The following is a 10,149-nucleotide window of genomic DNA, read 5'->3' on the forward strand; positions in this document are numbered from 1 at the left end:
AGAGGGAGTCACAGACTGAAACAGGCTCCAGGCTCTGAGCTGGCAGTCAGCACAGAGCCCGACGCGGGGCTCGAACCCACGAACCGCAAGATCATGACCTAAGCGAAAGTCAGACGCTTAACCGACTAAGCCACCCAGGCGCCCCGGAGTGCATATATTTTTAAACAAATGAAAAATATAAGCTAAAGGAATGAATGACTACTTTTACAACTGATTTCATACAGAAAGAAGCAAAGTAGAAAGATATCTGGTAATAAGGGAATCTTCCTGAAGCCACTGAAAAATTAAATTCCTATCACATATTTGACAATGTGAGACTTACTCTCTCTTGAATCATTAGTCACATGTCCCATTTGAAAGTACCTTAAAATTCACAACTTTTGTAAATAGTGCAGTTCAAGTTCATAGGAAGAGATGGAGTTTCTCTTTTGTCAGCTAACCTAGCAAGATTCTATTCTAAAATTTCAGCTTGGCCAAATTCCATCTGCTTTCTCTCCTAGTTGTTTTCTTAATACCAGGGATTTCCACCTGGTTGTATGGCAGATGTTGTGATGCTCCAACCACATGTCTCTTCGAAACTGGAGGACTCATTCTGCACTTGCTGTTTGTGCTGCTGCCTGATAGCTCCCAACTATGACACTTTCCTCTGCTTGCCCTTAGCTGCAGGGAGCCCACCACCCAAGTTTCACTCTGTCTCTGAGGGCAGCCTACATTCATGAGTGGTTAATAGGGAGCTAAAGGCTCTGACACTTCTCTTCCACCCTGAGACCATCCAGAAGGGCCACTGATGTTTCAGAGACTCTTGTGGGACTGAGTGACCTTTTCTGAGGCTGTATCACAGCCCGACTTTTCCCTCTGCCCAAAGATGCTCTCACCATCCCTTCCCCCAAAAGGTCCTGAAACGCCCAGAGTTCAAGAGACCCCAAAAACAGACCACCAGAGACCAGAGTCAAAGCCAATCAGCAAGGGTTGTTTATTTGCAGGTTCGAACCCGGACCTCTGCGCACTCGTTGCCGGTGACGCTGAGAGGCCCCGAACAAAGCCTTCATAGCCTTTTTATAGACAGGAGTAAACAAGTCGAGGGGAGGGACAAGGGATCTCTATGGTTACAGGTTTGTCATTGGTTGATATTTAGATGTGAACATACATCATATTTGATTGGTTCCTGCCATCAGGTTTTTCGGCGGGATCCAATTATAACAGTTAGGATACCTTTGAATTCGGCCAATCATAGAGCGAGTCTAGGGTCTAGTTCGGCAACTAACAGGTTAACTTCTCTCTCCTTGGGCCCCTCTCTCACTAAGGCGGAGGGTGGTTGTTGGCCTTTCTTGATTGGGTGTTGCCAAGGCAGTGTGGTGGAGTGATGTGGTGGGCAGTTTCTTCGGCCTTGGGCAGTGTGCAGCTGCCTGATAGTTCTGGGGAGGCTGAAACTTTAAGCTTTAAGCAATGCTACTGAAGTGGAAGGAGCTAGTTAGATTCTAGTTTCCCGTAGTGCAAGCACTTATACAGAAGCGGAAAAGCTGATTGAATTTTTGGTTTGGTTTGGTTTACCTAGGCCTCTCAGTCCCAAATCTAAGAGTGTTTCCCAAAAAATTCTGGCCCTTATGTTGAGAAGAGATTCTAATGGACAAAAGTATAGAGGTTGGTTGGGAGATTATTGTAATACTGGGAATAAATTTTGATCAGAGGTAATGAGAAATATTTGGATTTTGAATATACTTGGAAGTTAAAGATAACAACTGTCCTGATATATTGGATGCAGTTTGTAAGAGAAAATGGGGCTTCTAGAATGTCTCCACTCATGTTGGTGTTAGTGCTGGGAAAATAGCGGGGCATGGCCTGTATTTGAGGCCGATATGGGAAGGATAACTGAGAATGGATTCATTCTGAAGTATGTTCAGTTTGAGATGTCAGCTAGACATCCCGGAGAGGTATGTCAAGTAGACATCTAGATTTGCAGGTCTGCAGTCTGTTGGGGCACTATGAATAAGAGATGTTTGTCACTTTAGAAGTCTTCTGCATATAGTAATTTTTAAAGCCATGAGAATAGACGAGATCTCCAACAGAATGAGCATAAAGAAAAGAAGAAGACCAAAGACTGAAGACTGGATGTGCTCTAATTTAGAGACTGGGGAGAAGAGGAAGAACCAGCAAGGGGGACTGAGATGGAATGACCACTGAGGTAGGGTCAATTCCTGGAGAGTAAAGTCTTGGAGAAATGTGGGAAAGTGGATAAAGGAGAAGGGTACAGTCAAGTACTTCAAATGCTACCTGCAGTTCAAGTAAATTGACTTTATTTACTCTGACAGCAATATTGATGATAACATTTTTAATATGTGATTCAGAAGAAAACATGGTGAAGTGAGAACATTTGAGAAGGAGAAAAACAACATCTATTTTAGGTGTTTTACTACAAAAGGCAGCAGAATAATAGGGAGGTAGTTTGCAGAGAAAGTGGAGTCTGAAAACCATTTTTAAAAAGAACAACAGTATACGTGCATGTTGATGGGAAAGATCCAGTAGAGTGGGAAAGTGATGATGTAAGGGAAAGAAGGAATTATTTCTGGAGCAATGAGCTTGGGCTGAGCAAGAGACACTTAGGGTTTACTATACAAATGAAGATAGCAATATTAAGTGTGAGTATAACAATATTGTAAAACTAGTAAATATTTTTCATATGTCGGAAATAAAGCCAATGCTCACATATAAAGTGTTACTTATGGTGCTATGCTTATAAATTATAGACTGAAAGAGTCTCTATGACTTTGTTAGCTATAAAATGTACAATATATTCAGATAAACAAGAGGGTTTTTTAAGAATAAAGTGAAAGAATGTTATAGATGGAATATCTGAAACTTTTTTGTCAGTATTATTAACTGATAAACTATCTTCTTAATATGTAATAGGTACAAAGCCAAATATATATGTGTCATTAGAAATGTAACTGTGAATAAAGTATGTCTTTTCCTATATACTAATAAAAGGCAAACATTATAAAGCACAGGCTAATGGAGAAAAAGTTGGAAAATATATCTAGGAAAAATAAATATTGTCAAGAATTTTTTCAGTAATATTAAAAAATTGGATAATAAAACGTTTTGTTTAAAGTTAGGCCTTAGTGATATATCACACCAAAAGTACTTAAATGACTGCTTAGAAGATCATTTATTTCCACAAATGGAAATTTAATATAAAAGCAAATTATAAAAAATAGTGTCTCTCATATATTTTGATTTGACTAATTAGTTTTATGTAATCCATTAAAACAACAGTCAGATTACAGTAGCAAATTTGGTAACATTGAATCATACCACTTACAAATAGGAGCATCTGGTAACAATTAATCTAAGAGGGAATTTCCTTTTCCACAGTTATGATCCACATAAGTTTAAACTCAATTTATGTTATCATTTATATTTATTCAGAGGCTGACTACATGTAAGCATGCCCTTCTCTTCCAGCGTTTGCTCATCTGTAAAAAAAGTTTTATTTCAATTATGAACTTTGCCCCATTTCCCATTTGGATTAAATTTTCTCCTTTATGGGTTTGCTGGGAGGAAAAAAATCTCAACTACTGTCACTTGCACCAGGGGTGAATTACTGCCATTAAGCAAAGGGATATTTGTTGCAGCATAAATGCCCCATTTGTTAGACAAAGCAATCTGGTCATCCCAAGAACTACCTCTTCTGTCACTATAGAAAAGCTGGGGCTCTCAAAGGGAAACAGGAGCTAATGCTTTACAGATGATATAAAATTTGCAGCTGGTCTTGACCCTTGCAATCTCAATCCATATCCTTATTTAGATCAACTCTTAATTTGTTTGTGTGAGTTTCTGTAAAAGTAACTGCCCATTAAATCGCCTCCTGGTTATTTATTCTTTGTCAAACATGCCGTACAATTGTTTCTGCAATTGCTACTAAGCAAGGAAGAGTTGTCAACATGATGGTAAACTGAAATGTCTGAAATCTGAGAATTTTTGTTTCCTAAGAGGTCTTGGTGAGTAGAAGTTACACTTATCATTGCAGAAACAGAGATCTGTCTATCTATCTATCATCTATCTATCTATCTATCTATCTATCTATCTATCTATCTATCATCTCTCCTCACATATATGATACCCCTGCTGAGGCACTTCTCCAATCTCTTATTTTTAAGAATCCTGGTTACAAAGGATTACTAAACACAAAGAGAAGTGGATGCTTGCATTCTGGCTGGGCACTTTATATTAACTAATTAATATTAAAAACCTATTTTTTGAGTATTTGTGTGATGAGTATTCAAAATACATCTTTCAGATTATTGGATGAATTTTGTATTGTCTTTAAAACATTGATTTTTTATTTTTTTACATTTACTTATTTTCCGCAGACAGAGTGAGACAGCATGTGAGTGCAAGAGGGGTAAAGAGAGGAGACACAGAATCTGAAGCAGGCTCCAGGCTCTGAGTTGTCCGCACAGAGCCCGACGTGGGGCTAGAACCCACAAACTGTGAGATCATGACTTGAGCAGAAGTCGGGCACTTAACTGACTAAGCCACCCAGGAAACCTGGCATTGATTGTTTTTAATCCTTTAGTCATGTTTCTTTTTTTTTATTTTTATTTTTTTTAATGTTTGTTTATTTATTTCTGGCTAGAGAGAGAGACAGTGTGAGCAGGGGGGGGGCAGAGAGAGAGAGAGTCACAGACTCTAAAACAGGCTCCAGGCTCTGAGCTGGCAGTCAGCACAGAGCCCGACGCGGGGCTCGAACCCACGAACCGCGAGATCATGCCCTAAGCGAAAGTCGGACGCTTAATCGACTAAGCTACCCAGGCGCCCCTAGTCATGTTTCTGATAATTGAAAAGGTTCATTGCGATTGAAGAGTCCTTTTAAAACAACACCAAACTTTTCTTCCCACCATTGCATGGTCAAGCACTGTCAGGCTCCTGGTCTCAGGTTATGTCAAGAAAAGGAACACAGAAAATGCTATTCTGCTGGTTAGGTGGAACATTTATTAATAGGCCCTGACTAAGCAATCTCAACCCTCTTCTTTGTCTTCCCACTCAAACGAGAGCTTCTTACTCATTGGATAATCTAAATGAGTCATTAATTATATTTGCTTCTTCAATATATAGAACACAAGAAGAAGATGACGAAGTTGGATATTTATAGCTGTTTTTTAAGCAACAAGGCAAAGTTTAAATTACTTATTGCCATTACGATTGAAGATCACGGGTTGAAACTGTATCCTTTAAATTAAATAGCCTACAAAAAATAATTCTATACTTTGCTAAAACATCTCTCTAATATCTATTTAGACTGATAGCTAGGGCTATTTTCTTGGTCTCAAAGACTCATACTAAGCTTTAAAGATTTTGTAAGTTTGTGGGCACATGCATGTGTGTGTGTGTGTGTGTGTCTGTGCGCGCGCGTGTGTGTGTGTGTACATAAATACATCCACTAGCATTTGAAATAAAAACTTCTATCACTCAACCATATAACTCAAATACTGTGTATAATAGAAAACCACCATATGGAAGATTCACACACTGTGGGGTGTAAACATCAAATCCAATGTCTTGAAATATTTAAAGCCATATGTGGTAACAAATGTTTGTATCAGCAACCTGGATGTAAACTGAATTTTTGGTGCAGCATTCATATCCCCTGGCTTAATTAACCTGTATTATATTTCTCTATATTTGACAATATGAAAATTTATGAGTCCATTTTAATGATCTCTCATGTATTTTCCTATAAGTTTCCTATATTTCAGTAACAATATGAACTCAAATTCTTTGGCAGATCACATTTGTTCCAGTTGAAAATAAAAATGTGTTCTGGGTTGAGAAAGGCAAGTTGGGCTTGGGACTGGGATGTAATTGGATGATTTTTGACCATGGTTCATGAAACCTTCATTCCCTCTGGTGAAAACCCAGCATGATAAATTGAATCGTGGGACATTGGAAAGTCACATCATATTATGAATTCTGTTGATAGAATGCTGATGACAAAGAGGTTACAAGATATTTAAGTAGCAGAATGAGAGCTTTTCAGATTACAAATTTATGTAAATATTTTAAACTAAACACTATTTTTATGAAATACTTTGTTTCTTCACAAATTTAAAGAAATAGGAAGGAAGAATGCAAAAAGCAATGCAGCTCTAAAAAAGCCATAGGCAGCCCAGCAGAGAGCTATGGGGCAAACATCGCCTGTAGAGGAATATTGTATAAAGAAATGAACACGAGGCCCTAATATGCTTATCGTGCTCAGCCATTGGCTGGGAGATGCTTAGGGAGAGTGTATATACTCCAAATACTATAATGGATCCCAGATGTAGACAACTAAGCTGTTATCTGACTGAACTCTATGCAACAGGTTTATTCTTGAAGGTATATCTGAGAGATACACATTTATTCATTCCACATTAGTAAATACTAGATTTTTAAAAATACCATCCACAATAACAACAAACATTATATGGTATAGGTATAAATGCAATAACAACAACAAAGTTCTGCAAGAATTTAAGAAAAAAACAATAAAACTATGGAAATAATAATAGAATAATTAAGCTCAGAAGTATACAATGATTATGGGTGACAGTAGTCCATACAGATAATGACTCTACAAATTCAATGAGATTCTGGTTGATAGCTTAGAAGGATTTTTAAAAAATATTTATGAAATATTAGGGGTGCCTGCGTGGCTCAGTTGGTTAAGTGTCCGACTTCGGATCAGGTCATGATCTTGCGGTTTGTGGGTTCGAGCCCCATGTTGGGCTCTATGCTGACAGCTCGGAGCCTGGAGTCTATTTCAGATTCTGTATCTTTCTCTCTCTCTGACCCTCCCCTGCTCACACTGTCTCTCTCTCTCAGAAATAAATGAAAACATTTAAAAATATTTATGAAATATTAGATCTTAGATTTCCAAGACATTCATGAGAAAGACTAACAAAACAAGGAGACTCATCCTACCAAATATCAAGGCTTATTATAAAGCTGTAATAAATAAAAAAGATAAAGAAAGTGGTAGGTCTGCTGGGCGGTAGGGTCAGTGCTGCAAGAGAACATCTTCATAGGGAGACCACGCCAAGGCCCCGGAAGAGGCTGGCTGGGCTACCGAACCTGCTGGGCCAGACTATAAGAGGCCAGCAGGAAAACATATCAAGACTAAGAACCCAGTAGGGACATCAGTTAAAGTGGGTAATTCCAGCCCTAGGAAGACAAGTCCTTAAAAAATGTGGGAGGAATCAAAGCAGTTACCGGCCGATGCAAGTCAGAGCCAGAAAGCCAACCAGAGAGAGGAGTAGATGTAAAGTTCAGTACTGAGAGTCTTAAAGCGCAGTCCAAGCCAATAGCATGCTGGGATGGTGTTCGAAACTACAAGGACAGGCCTGAAACTTCCTTCCACCTGTAAAGCTGGAGAAGACTTCTTCTACCATAGCAACTGCAAAAAGCACAGAACTTGTGAAGCTGATGAAGGAGGCTTACCCAGACCACACACATTTTGAGAAAAACAATCCCCATTATGACCTATCCAGCAAAGAAGACAATCCCAAATGGTCCGTAGTAGAATGTACAGTTTGTTCCAATGATGGAGCATTTCATTACCCTGACTGAGCTCAAAACTCATCACCAAGCCCTTAAAATATATGGCTCTCTTAGAGAGGCAAACCATAAAACAGACTGTTAACTACAGAGAACAAACTGAGAGTTGCTAGAGGGAAGGTAGGTGGGGGATGGGCTAAATGGGTGATGGCGATTAAGAAACGCACATGTTGTGATGAGCACTTGGTGTTATATGTATGCGATGAATCAACAAATTCTATTTCTGAAACTAATATTACACTATACATTAACAAGCTGGAATTTAAACAAAAACCTGAAACAAAAAACTATATGTCTGGCTCTCTTTACTTGCTAGAGACTCTCAATTCATCCTCTGACTCTAGAGGAGTTTGATTTTATTTTGAACCTGGAGGAAAAGGAACCAAGTTAACTGGGATACTATTACTGAAATGTGCAAAACATTACCCTAAAGAAGTTAAGTTTTTAAAAGACAAAAGAAGGTATGAGGACGCTTGCTTGCTATGTTCACCTGGGGTTGTATACATGAGTAGTTTTCATGTACCTTTTCCTTTTTCTTTTTTTTTTAATGTTTTATTTATTTCTAGGAGAGAGAGAGAGAGACAGCATGAGCAAGGGAGGGCCAGAGAGAGAGGGAGTCACAGACTCAAACAGCCTCCCCGCTCTGAGCTGGCAGTCAGCACAGAGCCCGATGCGGGGCTTGAACCCACGAACCGCGAGATCATGACCTAAGCGAAAGTCGGACGCTTAACCGACTAAGCCACCCAGGTGCCCCTCATGTATCTTTTTCAATAATACATTAATATAAAAAAGAAAGTAATAGAATGAATTAAGAACTTAAAACTAAACCATCACAATCTACCATATCTTGATAAATAATGAAGTAGAAATATAAATAACTGTGTAAAGGATGGTTTCATCATTCAGTGTTACTGGATATATGATTTCATCACATAGAGTCTTAGGAAAGAAATGGAGCCATATTCCATGCCATACTTAAAAATCAAATACAAGTGACATCACCAAGATGGCTATATCTTGGCTGTTCCTGACTTTGATCTCTCTCACAAGAAGAATAGTTAACATCTACTGAACAACAAGACACCACCGAAAGATTCTAGAACACAGGGTGAGGCTGAAGCACCCCCACACCTCAGAGATCAAGACAGATTGTGCTAAAAGGGAAGCAGAAGAGGCTACCCTTTGACCACATTGCCCTTCCCCCAGGCTATGCAAACCATGCAGGGAACGCCTCTGAGCCTTTAGTGCCTCTGGTGGGAAATGACAATCCAAGGGTAGCAAGCAGTCTTCCCAACCTATGAGTCATTTTGTGGGAGCCTCTACTCTGATCTTGCACCACAGACATTGCAGGGAAATCTGTGGTGAATTTATATCAGACAAAATACATTAATTTTTTAAAACATTTATTCATTTTTGAGAGACAGAGAGAGACAGAGTGTGAGTTTGAGGAGGGGCACAGAGTGAGGGAGACATAGAACCTAAAGTAGGCTCCAGGCTCTGAGCTATCAGTACAGAGCCTGATGTGGGGCTCAAACTCATGAACTGTCAGATCACAACCTGAGCCCAATCAGATGCTTAACCAAATGAGCCACCCAGGTGCCCCCAGACAAAATACACTTTCAACTAAAATGGAAAAGAGAGGCAAAGAAAACCAATGTACGATGATAGAAAGGTCAATAATAAGAAGCTATAACAATTGTCAGTTTCTATGTTCCCAACATTAAACCACCAAAACATATAAAGCAAAGTTAACAGAGTTAAAAGGAGAAATAAAAGAAATGCATTAAGAATTGGGAACTTAACTGCCTCATTCTCAACACTGAATAGACCATAACTAGTCAGTGAAACAATAAGGAAACTGTGGATTTGAACAACACTGTAGACCAAAGGGATCTCACAGACGTATCCAGGGCATTCAAACCACAACACCAGAATACATGTTCTTCTCAAGTGCCCATGGAACATTTTATAGGATAGATCATATGTTAGGCTGTAAGATATGTCTTAGCAAATTCAAAACTGAAATTATACTAAGTATCTTCTCTGACAATAATGGCTTAAATCTAGAAATGAATAAAAGTAGAAAACTCAAAAATTCATGAACATTTCCCTGAATAACCAATGGATCAAAGAAGAAATTACAGGGGAAATTTAAAAAACTGAGATGAACAAAAATGGGGACACAACATTCCAGACCTTATGGACTACAGCAAAATCAGTTTTAAGAGAGAAATTCATAGTAATGAATACCTATGTCAAGAAGCAAGAAAGATTCCAAATTAACAACTTAACTTTATGTCTTAAGGAACTAGAGAAAGGAGAACACATTAAACCCCAAGTTAGCAAAAGGCAAAAGGGTAATAAAAGGGAGAACTTGAAGAAGGTTATCAAAAGGTACAATCTTCCAGTTACATAACAAATAAGCATAGGGATGAATGTAGGAGATGAAGACTATAGTTAACACTGCTGTATGACACATAGAGAAGTTGTAAGAGAGTAAATCCTCAGGTCACAAGGGCATTTCCCCTTTTTTTCATTTCCTCTTCATTGTTAACT

The 10,149-nt window shown here is 38.7% G+C and overlaps 1 pseudogene; it reads left to right on the top strand.

Moving 5' to 3' along the window:
* The first annotated feature begins 1,856 nt into the window (after nucleotides 1–1,856).
* Nucleotides 1,857–7,984, top strand: LOC144234477 (thymocyte nuclear protein 1 pseudogene; annotated as a pseudogene).
* The last annotated feature ends 2,165 nt before the right edge of the window (nucleotides 7,985–10,149 follow it).

The sequence above is a fragment of the Crocuta crocuta genome, unplaced genomic scaffold (assembly GCF_008692635.1).
Source record: "Crocuta crocuta isolate KB4526 unplaced genomic scaffold, BGI_CrCroc_1.0 scaffold154, whole genome shotgun sequence".
NCBI classification, from domain to species: Eukaryota; Metazoa; Chordata; class Mammalia; order Carnivora; family Hyaenidae; genus Crocuta; species Crocuta crocuta.